Source organism: Oncorhynchus keta, unplaced genomic scaffold, assembly GCF_023373465.1.
Source record: "Oncorhynchus keta strain PuntledgeMale-10-30-2019 unplaced genomic scaffold, Oket_V2 Un_contig_4851_pilon_pilon, whole genome shotgun sequence".
Taxonomy (NCBI): domain Eukaryota; kingdom Metazoa; phylum Chordata; class Actinopteri; order Salmoniformes; family Salmonidae; genus Oncorhynchus; species Oncorhynchus keta.
In genome coordinates, this window is record NW_026287997.1 from 12,501 (window position 1) to 27,916 (window position 15,416).

A 15,416-nucleotide genomic window follows, 5' to 3' on the forward strand; every position below is an offset into this window, starting at 1 on the left:
AGTCTGTACCACTATATAGACCATAGACAGGTAGTCTGTACCACTATATAGACCATAGACAGGTAGTCTGTACCACTATAGACCATAGACAGGTAGTCTGTACCACTATACAGACCATAGACAGGTAGTCTGTACCACTATATAGACCATAGACAGGTAGTCTGTACCACTATAGACCATAGACAGGTAGTCTGTACCACTATATAGACCATAGACAGGTAGTCTGTACCACTATATAGACCATGGACAGGTAGTCTATACCACTATAGAGACCATAGACAGGTAGTCTGTACCACTATAGAGACCATAGACAGGTAGTCTGTACCACTATATAGACCATAGACAGGTAGTCTGTACCACTATAGAGACCATAGACAGGTAGTCTGTACCACTATAGAGACCATAGACAGGTAGTCTGTACCACTATAGAGACCATAGACAGGTAGTCTGTACCACTATATAGACCATAGACAGGTAGTCTGTACCACTATATAGACCATAGACAGGTAGTCTGTACCACTATATAGACCATAGACAGGTAGTCTGTACCACTATAGAGACCATAGACAGGTAGTCTGTACCACTATAGAGACCATAGACAGGTAGTCTGTACCACTATAGAGACCATAGACAGGTAGTCTGTACCACTATATAGACCATAGACAGGTAGTCTGTACCACTATAGAGACCATAGACAGGTAGTCTGTACCACTATATAGACCATAGACAGGTAGTCTGTACCACTATATAGACCATAGACAGGTAGTCTGTACCACTATAGACCATAGACAGGTAGTCTGTACCACTATAGAGACCATAGACAGGTAGTCTGTACCACTATATAGACCATAGACAGGTAGTCTGTACCACTACTATAGACCATAGACAGGTAGTCTGTACCACTATATAGACCATAGACAGGTAGTCTGTACCACTATAGAGACCATAGACAGGTAGTCTGTACCACTATATAGACCATAGACAGGTAGTCTGTACCACTATAGAGACCATAGACAGGTAGTCTGTACCACTATAGACCATAGACAGGTAGTCTGTACCACTATAGAGACCATAGACAGGTAGTCTGTACCACTATATAGACCATAGACAGGTAGTCTGTACCACTATATAGACCATAGACAGGTAGTCTGTACCACTATAGAGACCATAGACAGGTAGTCTGTACCACTATAGAGACCATAGACAGGTAGTCTGTACCACTATATAGACCATAGACAGGTAGTCTGTACCACTATATAGACCATAGACAGGTAGTCTGTACCACTATATAGACCATAGACAGGTAGTCTGTACCACTATATAGACCATAGACAGGTAGTCTGTACCACTATAGAGACCATAGACAGGTAGTCTGTACCACTATATAGACCATAGACAGGTAGTCTGTACCACTATATAGACCATAGACAGGTAGTCTGTACCACTATATAGACCATAGACAGGTAGTCTGTACCACTATATAGACCATAGACAGGTAGTCTGTACCACTATATAGACCATAGACAGGTAGTCTGTCTAACCCTACTGTACATAACAGATGTACCACTATATAGACCATAGACAGGTAGTCTGTCTAACCCTACTGTACATAACAGATGTACCACTATAGACCATAGACAGGTAGTCTGTCTAACCCTACTGTACATAACAGATGTACCACTATAGACCATAGACAGGTAGTCTGTACCACTATATAGACCATAGACAGGTAGTCTGTACCACTATATAGACCATAGACAGGTAGTCTGTACCACTATATAGACCATAGACAGGTAGTCTGTACCACTATATAGACCATAGACAGGTAGTCTGTCTAACCCTACTGTACATAACAGATGTACCACTATAGACCATAGACAGGTAGTCTGTCTAACCCTACTGTACATAACAGATGTACCACTATAGACCATAGACAGGTAGTCTGTCTAACCCTACTGTACATAACAGATGTACCACTATAGACCATAGACAGGTAGTCTGTCTAACCCTACTGTACATAACAGATGTACCACTATAGACCATAGACAGGTAGTCTGTCTAACCCTACTGTACATAACAGATGTACCACTATAGACCATAGACAGGTAGTCTGTCTAACCCTACTGTACATAACAGATGTACCACTATAGACCATAGACAGGTAGTCTGTCTAACCCTACTGTACATAACAGATGTACCACTATAGACCATAGACAGGTAGTCTGTCTAACCCTACTGTACATAACAGATGTACCACTATAGACCATAGACAGGTAGTCTGTCTAACCCTACTGTACATAACAGATGTACCACTATAGACCATAGACAGGTAGTCTGTCTAACCCTACTGTACATAACAGATGTACCACTATAGACCATAGACAGGTAGTCTGTACCACTATAGACCATAGACAGGTAGTCTGTCTAACCCTACTGTACATAACAGATGTACCACTATAGACCATAGACATGTAGTCTGTCTAACCCTACTGTACATAACAGATGTACCACTATAGACCATAGACAGGTAGTCTGTCTTCCCTACTGTACATAACAGATGTACCACTATAGACCATAGACAGGTAGTCTGTCTAACCCTACTGTACATAACAGATGTACCACTATAGACCATAGACAGGTAGTCTGTCTTCCCTACTGTACATAACAGATGTACCACTATAGACCATAGACAGGTAGTCTGTCTTCCCTACTGTACATAACAGATGTACCACTATAGACCATAGACAGGTAGTCTGTACCACTATATAGACCATAGACAGGTAGTCTGTACCACTATAGACCATAGACAGGTAGTCTGTACCACTATATAGACCATAGACAGGTAGTCTGTACCACTATAGACCATAGACAGGTAGTCTGTCTAACCCTACTGTACATAACAGATGTACCACTATAGACCATAGACAGGTAGTCTGTACCACTATATAGACCATAGACAGGTAGTCTGTCTATCCCTACTGTACATAACAGATGTACCACTATAGACCATAGACAGGTAGTCTGTCTATCCCTACTGTACATAACAGATGTACCACTATAGACCATAGACAGGTAGTCTGTACCACTATATAGACCATAGACAGGTAGTCTGTACCACTATAGACCATAGACAGGTAGTCTGTACCACTATATAGACCATAGACAGGTAGTCTGTACCACTATAGACCATAGACAGGTAGTCTGTCTAACCCTACTGTACATAAGATGTACCACTATAGACCATAGACAGGTAGTCTGTACCACTATATAGACCATAGACAGGTAGTCTGTACCACTATATAGACCATAGACAGGTAGTCTGTCTTCCCTACTGTACATAACAGATGTACCACTATACAGACCATAGACAGGTAGTCTGTCTTCCCTACTGTACATAACAGAAAACAGGGACGTACATCCATCTCTCCCTGGTCAACGACGTAGAAGTTGTCTCCTCGTCACCTGGTGGAAAACAACAGCTGTGAGACCCACTCTGACCCAGCAGTAATGATGGTCATGTGATCATGTTGGAACGACAGCCAGGAGATTGTTCCTGGACAGGCCACAAATTTTATTTTTATTTTTTTAAACTTTCCCATGACTTCACCCCAAAGTGGAAAAAGGTCAAATGTCATACCTTGCTGAATGACCGTCTCCCGGTGATGTAGGTGACAGAAAACATGGCGTCAAAGATGTCACTGTGAAGAGCGGAGGAGAGGTGGTCGACACGGTGACAGGATCAACATCACACACTGCTTTCACTGCACAGCACCAGGAGAACACTAATGGTTTAGCACACAACAACCCGCGAACACAGTTCGTACCTTCTCTCGTTGTCGTCCAGGTGAGCAAACAGCACGTTCTTCTCGATGGCTTTAGCCAGGGCGGCCATCGTTTTGTAGTCTTTAGGAATAACCTGCAGGAGGCAGAAAGGAACGGCTTCATTGATCACAAAGCAAACTGCCTTCAGTCGTTAAGGTTATTATTGATCATTATTGAAGTAGTGGCCGAGGCCCGATTCTCCACCCTTCTCCTGAAGTGTACACTCCTACACTTTATCTGCATGGACTTTACCATGGTAAAGCCAATGCTTTACACCCCCCAATCCTATGCTTTTAAATGCATGATGGGTAAAGTGCAAGGTGACACTTGTGGAAAAGGGTGGATGATCAGGAAGTAGCCTAGAAGAAGTTGATAGTAATAACTGTAGGTTCAGGTGCACCTGTAGCGATGCGTGATTGGCTGAGGGCTGACCCCCCCTGACCTTTCTGACGTAGGAGGCGGCGTCTTCCTCTGTGTAGACCTCGGCGCTGATGGCACCGCGCCGCCGCCGCCCCTTCACCACGGGATTCATGGGAGGAGACACCTCATCCTCACGGGAGTCGGAGCGAGAGTTGGACTTCTGCTGCTGTAGGATCTGCTTAGCCTCCTCCTGGTGAGGGGGGGGGGGTCAGTTATAGTAGAATAGAACAGATCTTCTGCTGCTGTAGGATCTGCTTAGCCTCCTCCTGGTGGGGGGGGTCAGCTTAGCCTCCTCCTGGTAAGGGAGGGGGTCAGTTATAGTAGAATAGAACAGATCTTCTGCTGCTGTAGGATCTGCTTAGCCTCCTCCTGGTGGGGGAGGGGTCAGTTATAGTAGAATAGAACATAGAACAGAATAGAACAGATCTTCACGGTTCCAAAATTAACCTGGGCTTTACCCACCCAGACCCGATATACATAGATAATAATACGGAGGTCCGCTTTGACCCCCCTTCGGACCCAAAAACAACTGGACACGCCCCCTATAGACCTGGTCGGATCCAGAGCCGGTCCGATCAGAGTGAAGGAAGCAACAGTTAAATACATTTTTTTAAATGCTTCTTTATTAGCCGGGTGGTGGGAGAGACGAGAGACAGCATAAAAACCAAGCTGACCTGAGCTATAGTAGACCAATTGCTTGCCATAGCTGGTTAATTTATCATCGACTAGGATTATATTGTACCCCGTCTAAACTGCATCTAACCCGGGAGAAGCTAGTTTAGCTAGCTAGGCTAACTGAGGCTGCGTGACCTTTCTCATCCTACATTTACAAACAACAACAACTCCATTCAGAATATGAAGTAGCAGCCTGCCTGTTGGCTCCTGGTCGTTGTAGCCCACCTTTCACTTCTAATTCAGTCTTCCGTTGAGTAAATATCTCCTAACTTTTGCCCCACACAGAGCGAGGCTCTACGACCATAGTCTATTGGCTCTTTGATGACTTCTGATTGGCCAACAACAAGCTACAGACGTAAAACTCCACATTTGTGAAAAACAAGAGCAGCATCTCCCCTCCCTTATTTAGGAGCACCTGCACACAATGAAGGATTCTAGAACTCCTATTACCTCCAAAATGGTCCATTGTGCTCCTAAATGTCAGTGTGTTTGCGCACCAACATCTTTCCAACTTAGGCTCCTTGTAAAAAAAAGGCCAGTGTAGAGCCCTGATACAGAGCATTCAGAAAGTATTCAGACTCCATGACTCTCTGGAGATCCTCTCAAGCTCTGTCAGGTTGGATGAGAAGTGTCGCTGCACAGCTCATCTTCAGGTCTCTCCAGAGATGTTAAACCGTGTTCAAGTCTTGGCTCTGGCTGGGCCACTCAGAGACTTGTCCCCAAGCCACTCCTGCGTTGTCTTAGCTATGTGCTTCGGGTCATTGTCCTGTTAGAAGGTGAACCTTAACCTGCTCCAGAGCAGACTGGGGTGTTCATCAAGGATCTCTGTACTTTGCTCCATTCATCTTTCCCCTCGATCCTGACTAGTCTCCCAGTCACTGCAGCTGAAGAACATCCCCACAGCATGATGCTGCCACCACCATGCTTCACCATAGGGATGATGCCAGGTTTCCTCCAGACGTGACGCTTGGCATTCAGGCCAAAGAGTTCAATCTTGGTTTCATCAGACCAGAGAATCTTGTTTCTCACGGTCTGACAGTCCTTTAGGAGCCTTTTGGCAAATTCCAAGCGGGCTGTCATGTGCCTTTCACTGAGGAGTGGCTTCCATCTGGCCACTCTACCATAAAGGCCTGATGGGTAGAGTGTTGCAGAGATGGGAGAACCTTCTAGAAGGACAACCATCTCCACAGAGGAACTCTGGAGCTCTGTCAGAGTGATCATTGGGTTCTAGGTCACCTCCCCGACCAAGGCCCTCCCCCCGATTGCTCCTTTTGGCCAGGCGCCCATCTCTAGGAAGAGTCTTGGTGGTTCCAAACTCCTTCCATTTAATAACGATGGGAGGCCACTGTGTTCTTGGGGGACCTTCAATGCGGCAGACATGTTTTGGTTCCCTTTGTGCCTCGACACAATCCTGTCATCGAGCTCTATGGACAATTACTTCAACCTCATGGCTTGGTTTTTGGCTCTGACATGCGCTGTCAACTGTGGGACTTTATATTGACAGGTGTGCGCCTTTCTAAAACATGTCCAATCAATTTAAATTTTACTACATTTTCTCCGATCAAGTTGTAGAAACATCTCAAGGATGATCAATGGAAACGGGATGCACGGAGCTCAATTTCAAGTTTCATAGTAAAGGGTCTGAATACTTATGTAAATAAGGTTTCTGTTTATTATACATTTGCAAAAAATAAATAAATGTAAAGACCTGTTTTGGTCATTACGGGGTAGTGTGTGTAGATTGATATGTAATCCATATTAGAATGAGGCTGTAATGTAACAATGTGGAAATAGTCAAGGGGTCAGAATACTTTCCCAATGCAGTGTAGTTGTAGAACAGTATAGAATATATCAGTATTTACCTTCTTAGTAGAGAACAGAGTAGAATAGAGCTCTATTACTGTATACCCTTCTAGTGGGGACACAGTAGAATAGAGTATTACTGTATACCCTTCTAGTGGGGAACACAGAGTAGAATAGAGCTCTATTACTGTATACCCTTCTAGTGGGGACACAGTAGAATAGAGTATTACTGTATAACCTTCTAGTGGAGACACAGTAGAATAGAGTATTACTGTATACCCTTCTAGTGGGAACACAGTAGAATTACTGACCCTTCTATTACAGTGAATAGAGTATACCCTTCTAGTGGGGACACAGTAGAATAGAGTATTACTGTATACCCTTCTAGTGGGGACACAGTAGAATAGAGCTCTATTACTGTATACCCTTCTAGTGGGAACACAGTAGAATAGAGTATTATTGTATACCCTTCTAGTGGGGACACAATAGAATAGAGCATTACTGTATACCCTTCTAGTGGGGACACAGTAGAATAGAGTTTCTGTATACCCTTCTAGTGGGAACACAGTAGAATAGAGTATTGCTGTATACCCTTCTAGTGGGGACACAGTAGAATAGAGTATTACTGTATACCCTTCTAGTGGGGAACACAGAGTAGAATAGAGTATTACTGTATACCCTTCTAGTGGGGAACACAGAGTAGAATAGAGCTCTATTACTGTATACCCTTCTAGTGGGGAACACAGAGAGTAGAGCTCTTACTGTATACCCTTCTAGTGGGAACACAGAGAGTAGAATATAATAGAGTTGTATTACTGTATACCATTAGAGCAGAATAGGTTTGGACTTTTCTGTCCACTTTGAGATGGATACTTGTCTTTGTTTACAAATATCAGCACACACACACATGACCCCGCCCACCTAGACTCACCTTCTCCAGCCTATCGAAGTACTCTCTGAGGAAGGCCATGGGTCTGTCTGGCCGGGAGGTACATAGCTGTACGATGCAGTCCTTCAACAGCTGTTGGATGTTATGTTTCTGTACATATAGCTCACACTCCCTCAGACTCCTCTCCTCCTCACTGCTCGTACTGCCCGACGCCATCACACTCACAACCTATTGACCTGGGGACACACACAGAGAGATAAATACAGAGAAAACACATGCACAGGGAGACAGGTGTAGCACGAGAGAGGGGGTAGTGTTTTATAAACAGAGAGAGAGGGAGAGAGAAAAGCAGGTGTAGCAGGAGAGAGGGGGGTAGTGTTTTATAAACAGAGAGAAAAGCAGGTGTAGCAGGAGAGAGGGGGGTAGTGTTTAATAAACAGAGAGGGAGAGAGAAAAGCAGGTGTAGCAGGAGAGAGGGGTAGTGTTTCATAAACAGAGAAAAGCAGGTGTAGCAGGAGAGAGAGGGTAGTGTTTTATAAACAGAGAGGGAGAGAAAAGCAGGTGTAGCAGGAGAGAGGGTAGTGTTTTATAAACAGAGAGAGAGAAAAGCAGGTGTAGCAGGAGAGAGTGTTTTATAAACAGAGAGAGGGAGAGAGAAAAGCAGGTGTAGCAGGAGAGAGGGGTAGTGTTTTATAAACAGAGAGGGAGGAGAAAAGCAGGTGTAGCACGAGAGAGGGGTAAAAGCAGGTGTTTTAGCAGTTTATAAACAGAGAGGGAGAGAAAAGCAGGTGTAGCAGGAGAGAGGGGTAGTGTTTTATAAACAGAGAGAGGGGGGAGAGAGAAAAGCAGGTGTAGCAGGAGAGAGGGGGTAGTGTTTTATAAACAGAGAGAGAGAAAAGCAGGTGTAGCAGGAGAGAGGGGTAGTGTTTATAAACAGAGAGAGAGGGAGAGAGAAAAGCAGGTGTAGCAGGAGAGAGGGGGTAGTGTTTTATAAACAGAGAGAGTAGTGAGAGAAAAGCACAGGTGTAAACAGAGAGAGAAAGAAAAGCAGGAGCAGGAGAGAGGGGTAGTGTTTTATAAACGAGAGAGGGGGTAGAGAGAAAAGCAGGTGTAGCAGGAGAGAGGGGTAGTGTTTCATAAACAGAGAGAGAGAAAGAAAAAGCACGAGAGAGGGGGTAGTGGAGAGAGAGAAAGAAAAGCTGGTGTAGCAGGAGAGGGTAGTGTTTCATAAACAGAGAGAGAGAAAGAAAAGCTGGTGTAGCACGAGAGAGGGGGTAGTGTTTTATAAACAGAGAGAGAGCTGGTGAGAGAAGAAGTGTTTTATAAACAGAGAGAGAAAGAAAAGGTGTAGTTTCATAAACAGAGAGAGAAAGAAAAGCTGGTGTAGCACGAGAGAGGGGTAGTGTTTTATAAACAGAAAGAGGGAGAGAGAAAAACAGGAGAGAGAGTGAGGGAGAGAGAAAAGCAGGTGTAAACAGAGAGAGAGAGAGAAAAGCAGGAGCAGGAAGGGGGTAGTGTTTTATAAACAGAGAGGGAGAGAGTAGCAGGAGAGAGGGTAGTGTTTCATAAACAGAGGAAAACAGGTGTAGCAGGAGAAGGGTAGTGTGGGGGAGAGAGAAAAGCAGTGTGTAAGGAGAGAAAAGCAGGTGTAGTGTGTTTCATAAACAGGAGAGAGGGGGTAGTGTTTTATAAACAGGAGAGAGAGAAAAGCTGGTGTACTAGTAAGCAGGGGGTAGTGTTTAATGATAGCAGGAAAAGGGGTAGTGAGAAAAGCTGGTGTAGCAGGAGAAAGGGGGTAGTGTTTGATAGAGAGTAGAAACAGAGGACAGTGAGGAGAAGAGAACGTGAGGGGTGTAGAGATAAAAAGAGAGCATAATGATAAACAGAGTGAAGGAGGGAGAGAAACTTAACAAGTGGATGAAAAGTGGGTAGAGAGGACAAAACATGATTGGTTTAGAGCAAGAGTGGGCGTTTTGAGAGAGAGTAAGAGGGGAGAGCGAGGATGGATAAACTCCCATATCTATTGGGTGAAATACCACAGTAGCAAGATTTGTGACCTGTTGCCACAAGAAAAGGGCAACCAGTGAAGAACAAACACCATTGTCAATACAACCCATATTTATTTATTTTCCACAGAGTGAAAGAGAAAGACTTGACACAAAGCTCCATTGTATCATAGCAAATCAAAATCTCAGGATAGTCGTGGACCACACCGCTGAACCAACGGACTAAACTCACTCGCATTCAACGGACATTGCAATGCATTATGTGGCAATCAGAATTAAATGTATTTATAAAGCCCTTCTTACATCAGCTGATATCTCAAAGTGCTGTACAGAAACCCCGCCTAAAACCCCAAACAGCTCCCAAAAACTCCCTAGAAAGGTCCAAACCTAGGAAGAAACATATATTAGAACCAGGCTATGAGGGGTGGCCAGTCCTCTTCTGGCTTTGCCGGGTGGAGATTATAACAGAACATGGCCAAGATGTTCAAATGTTCACAAATGACCAGCATGGTCAAATAATAATAATCACAGTAGTTTTCGCGGGTGCAGCAAGTCAGCACCTCAGGAGTAAATGTCAGTTGGCTTTTCATAGCCGATCATTAAGAGTATCTCTACAGCTCCTGCTGTCTCTAGAGAGTTGAAAACAGCATGTCTGGGACAGGTAGCACGTCCAGTGAACAGGTCAGGGTTCCATAGCCACAGGCAGAACAGTTGAAACTAGAGCAGCAGCACGGACAGGTAAAGTTTAGTTCACCACATTCGCCAACTCTCCTTATATTGCTAACGTTAGTAGGAGAGAGTGTGAAAGCTACAAAACCATGACAGCAGCAGACAGGCATGTGACACCAGGGTGCAACGGAATTTTTCACAACCTGAGTTATGGTGTGTGTGTACCCTACTGTATACTGAAAATGAGAATTAAACATCGACAAAATATGAAGATATTTCAACTTGGAGAGAGATGTCCATAATACCTATAAATTTAATCAATTTGGGACTTTGTCAATTATAAAAATGAAATTGATCACATATCTTACAAGGGCAAACAAACTCAACTTGAGTCAACGACCTCCATAGATAATGTAAACTGGTGAGTGTTGGCAAGATACCCAACGACTTAGTAACTTCCACCATAAGACAAAACTACTGTCACAATAAACACCAAAGTTAGCTAGCTAACGGTAGTTAGCTGAGTCTTTCGAGTGCAGGCAACCATTCGTCCTGTAGCTCGCAGCGGACCCTTGCTTGATATTCAGAAATAATGAATTTCATTTTTAATAACTGTTTGGAAAGCACAGGGACTTAATATTCTGAGAAATTCTGAAACGTTTAACGTTAGCTAAAAGGCCCGCAGAGGTATTTTCATAAAAACAGCCATCTTGGAAACCAAGGCATTTTGCTAGTAACGTCAGCCAACTTGCGTTATCATAACAAACGGGAAGACGGTGAGATACAGGTTATAATCAAGCAATATCCTCATACCTGCAGCGCTCCGACACATACATCGAGATTATTTAGAACAAAATGAAGACAAACGGCTTACCAAACCTGATTGAAATGCTGTCTTTTTTTTTCGGGAAACTGACAGTTCTTCGTCCCTGTTTTCCCCCTCAGTCCTGAGTTGGACGGCTGCCCTCTACCGGAATCAGGTTTGGACCAATCGCTGCCTCGTTCTGGTAAATACGTCACCTTAACTACCTTAAAGGGCAAGGCATTTTTTTGTTCTGCCAACACTTCACAGAAAGTGAGTGTTTTGATAAAACAGTATTTCGTTTACTGCATATCAATTGTTAGATTTTTTTTTAACAAAATACAACATTTGTAGGGGCAGAAAGAATATTCAAATAGACTTGTCTCTCTTGTCCCTTGAGATGTTGAGTTTTTATATTGGCTTACCATTATAGGTAGAATTCTTGCTGTAATCTCAATGGATAAAAAACGTATTCAGTATCAGAACAAACCGAATAAATATGATTTCTTCATGCATGCTTTCATAAATAACCTAATGCGTCTGATCTCCAAACATTATGCTCACTAAAGATTTACAACATTTGTGATCGATTTAAACCAGAAAACAGATGTCAACATGTCCCTTGTTCAATCAAACTACTACAGGTGTCCTGTTGAGGGAACGTCTCAGTCAAACTACTACAGGTGTCCTGTTGAGGGAAAGTCATCAAACTACTACAGGTGTCCTGTTGAGGGAAAGTCATCAAACTACTACAGGTGTCCTGTTGAGGGAAAGTCTCAGTCAAACTACTACAGGTGTCCTGTTGAGGGAAAGTCATCAAACTACTACAGGTGTCCTGTTGAGGGAAAGTCATCAAACTACTACAGGTGTCCTGTTGAGGAAAGTCATCAAACTACTACAGGTGTCCTGTTGAGGGAAAGTCATCAAACTACTACAGGTGTCCTGTTGAGGGAAAGTCTCATCAAACTACTACAGGTGTCCTGTTGAGGGAAAGTCATCAAACTACTACAGGTGTCCTGTTGAGGGAAAGTCTCAGTCAAACTACTACAGGTGTCCTGTTGAGGAAAGTCTCATCAAACTACTACAGGTGTCCTGTTGAGGGAAAGTCAGTCAAACTACTACAGGTGTCCTGTTGAGGAAAGTCATCAAACTACTACAGGTGTCCTGTTGAGGAAAGTCATCAAACTACTACAGGTGTCCTGTTGAGGGAAAGTCATCAAACTACTACAGGTGTCCTGTTGAGGGAAAGTCTCATCAAACTACTACAGGTGTCCTGTTGAGGGAAAGTCATCAAACTACTACAGGTGTCCTGTTGAGGGAAAGTCAGTCAAACTACTACAGGTGTCCTGTTGAGGGAAAGTCATCAAACTACTACAGGTGTCCTGTTGAGGGAAAGTCAGTCAAACTACTACAGGTGTCCTGTTGAGGAAAGTCATCAAACTACTACAGGTGTCCTGTTGAGGAAAGTCATCAAACTACTACAGGTGTCCTGTTGAGGAAAGTCATCAAACTACTACAGGTGTCCTGTTGAGGGAAAGTCATCAAACTACTACAGGTGTCCTGTTGAGGGAAAGTCATCAAACTACTACAGGTGTCCTGTTGAGGGAAAGTCAGTCAAACTACTACAGGTGTCCTGTTGAGGGAAAGTCATCAAACTACTACAGGTGTCCTGTTGAGGAACGTCTCAGTCAAACTACTACAGGTGTCCTGTTGAGGAACGTCTCAGTCAAACTACTACAGGTGTCCTGTTGAGGGAAAGTCATCAAACTACTACAGGTGTCCTGTTGAGGGAACGTCATCAAACTACTACAGGTGTCCTGTTGAGGGAAAGTCATCAAACTACTACAGGTGTCCTGTTGAGGGAAAGTCATCAAACTACTACAGGTGTCCTGTTGAGGGAAAGTCTCAGTCAAACTACTACAGGTGTCCTGTTGAGGGAAAGTCTCAGTCAAACTACTCCAGGTGTCCTGTTGAGGGAAAGTCATCAAACTACTACAGGTGTCCTGTTGAGGGAAAGTCATCAAACTACTACAGGTGTACTGTTGAGGGAAAGTCATCAAACTACTACAGGTGTCCTGTTGAGGGAAAGTCATCAAACTACTACAGGTGTACTGTTGAGGGAAAGTCTCAGTCAAACTACTACAGGTGTCCTGTTGAGGAAAGTCATCAAACTACTACAGGTGTACTGTTGAGGGAAAGTCTCAGTCAAACTACTACAGGTGTCCTGTTGAGGGAAAGTCATCAAACTACTACAGGTGTCCTGTTGAGGGAAAGTCTCATCAAACTACTACAGGTGTCCTGTTGAGGAAAGTCATCAAACTACTACAGGTGTCCTGTTGAGGGAAAGTCTCAGTCAAACTACTACAGGTGTACTGTTGAGGGAAAGTCATCAAACTACTACAGGTGTCCTGTTGAGGGAAAGTCTCAGTCAAACTACTACAGGTGTCCTGTTGAGGGAAAGTCATCAAACTACTACAGGTGTCCTGTTGAGGAAAGTCATCAAACTACTACAGGTGTCCTGTTGAGGGAAAGTCATCAAACTACTACAGGTGTCCTGTTGAGGAAAGTCATCAAACTACTACAGGTGTCCTGTTGAGGGAACGTCATCAAACTACTACAGGTGTCCTGTTGAGGAAAGTCATCAAACTACTACAGGTGTCCTGTTGAGGAAAGTCATCAAACTACTACAGGTGTCCTGTTGAGGGAAAGTCATCAAACTACTACAGGTGTCCTGTTGAGGAAAGTCATCAAACTACTACAGGTGTCCTGTTGAGGGAAAGTCATCAAACTACTACAGGTGTCCTGTTGAGGGAAAGTCATCAAACTACTACAGGTGTCCTGTTGAGGAAAGTCATCAAACTACTACAGGTGTCCTGTTGAGGGAAAGAACAGGTGTACTGTTGAGGGAAAGTCAAACTACTACAGGTGTACTGTTGAGGAAAGTCTCATCAAACTACTACAGGTGTCCTGTTGAGGAAAGTCATCAAACTACTACAGGTGTACTGTTGAGGGAAAGTCTCAGTCAAACTACTACAGGTGTCCTGTTGAGGGAAAGTCATCAAACTACTACAGGTGTCCTGTTGAGGGAAAGTCTCAGTCAAACTACTACAGGTGTCCTGTTGAGGGAAAGTCATCAAACTACTACAGGTGTCCTGTTGAGGGAAAGTCATCAAACTACTACAGGTGTACTGTTGAGGGAAAGTCATCAAACTACTACAGGTGTCCTGTTGAGGGAAAGTCATCAAACTACTACAGGTGTCCTGTTGAGGGAAAGTCATCAAACTACTACAGGTGTCCTGTTGAGGGAAAGTCATCAAACTACTACAGGTGTCCTGTTGAGGGAAAGTCATCAAACTACTACAGGTGTCCTGTTGAGGGAAAGTCATCAAACTACTACAGGTGTCCTGTTGAGGGAAAGTCTCAGTCAAACTACTACCGGTGTCCTGTTGAGGGAAAGTCATCAAACTACTACAGGTGTCCTGTTGAGGGAAAGTCATCAAACTACTACAGGTGTCCTGTTGAGGGAAAGTCATCAAACTACTACAGGTGTCCTGTTGAGGGAAAGTCATCAAACTACTACAGGTGTCCTGTTGAGGGAAAGTCATCAAACTACTACAGGTGTCCTGTTGAGGGAAAGTCATCAAACTACTACAGGTGTCCTGTTGAGGGAAAGTCATCAAACTACTACAGGTGTCCTGTTGAGGGAAAGTCATCAAACTACTACAGGTGTACTGTTGAGGAAAGTCATCAAACTACTACAGGTGTCCTGTTGAGGAAAGTCATCAAACTACTACAGGTGTCCTGTTGAGGGAAAGTCTCATCAAACTACTACAGGTGTCCTGTTGAGGGAAAGTCTCAGTCAAACTACTACAGGTGAACTGTTGAGGGAAAGTCTCAGTCAAACTACTACAGGTGTCCTGTTGAGGAAAGTCATCAAACTACTACAGGTGTCCTGTTGAGGGAAAGTCATCAAACTACTACAGGTGTCCTGTTGAGGAACGTCTCATCAAACTACTACAGGTGTACTGTTGAGGAAAGTCATCAAACTACTACAGGTGTCCTGTTGAGGGAACGTCATCAAACTACTACAGGTGTCCTGTTGAGGGAAAGTCATCAAACTACTACAGGTGTCCTGTTGAGGGAAAGTCATCAAACTACTACAGGTGTCCTGTTGAGGGAAAGTCTCAGTCAAACTACTACAGGTGTCCTGTTGAGGGAAAGTCATCAAACTACTACAGGTGTCCTGTTGAGGAAAGTCATCAAACTACTACAGGTGTCCTGTTGAGGGAAAGTCATCAAACTACTACAGGTGTCCTGTTGAGGGAAAGTC

General features: G+C 43.8%; 1 long non-coding RNA gene and 1 pseudogene across 1 annotated transcript in view; one reads left to right on the plus strand and one right to left on the minus strand.

Annotated features, from left to right (window-relative positions):
• LOC127924977 (uncharacterized) overlaps positions 1–2,382 on the plus strand; it is a 3,195-nt gene extending 813 nt beyond the window's left edge. The window contains exons 1-3 of the long non-coding RNA XR_008119443.1: positions 1–698; positions 1,144–1,527; positions 1,642–2,382. The exon at positions 1–698 is cut by the window's left edge and continues 813 nt beyond it. This is a non-coding gene — a long non-coding RNA (uncharacterized LOC127924977). The remainder of the gene's footprint in view (positions 699–1,143; positions 1,528–1,641) is intronic.
• Positions 1–11,247, minus strand: part of LOC127924978 (cAMP-dependent protein kinase type I-alpha regulatory subunit-like) — a 12,777-nt pseudogene extending 1,530 nt beyond the window's left edge.
• Between the last annotated feature and the right edge of the window lie 4,169 nt (positions 11,248–15,416).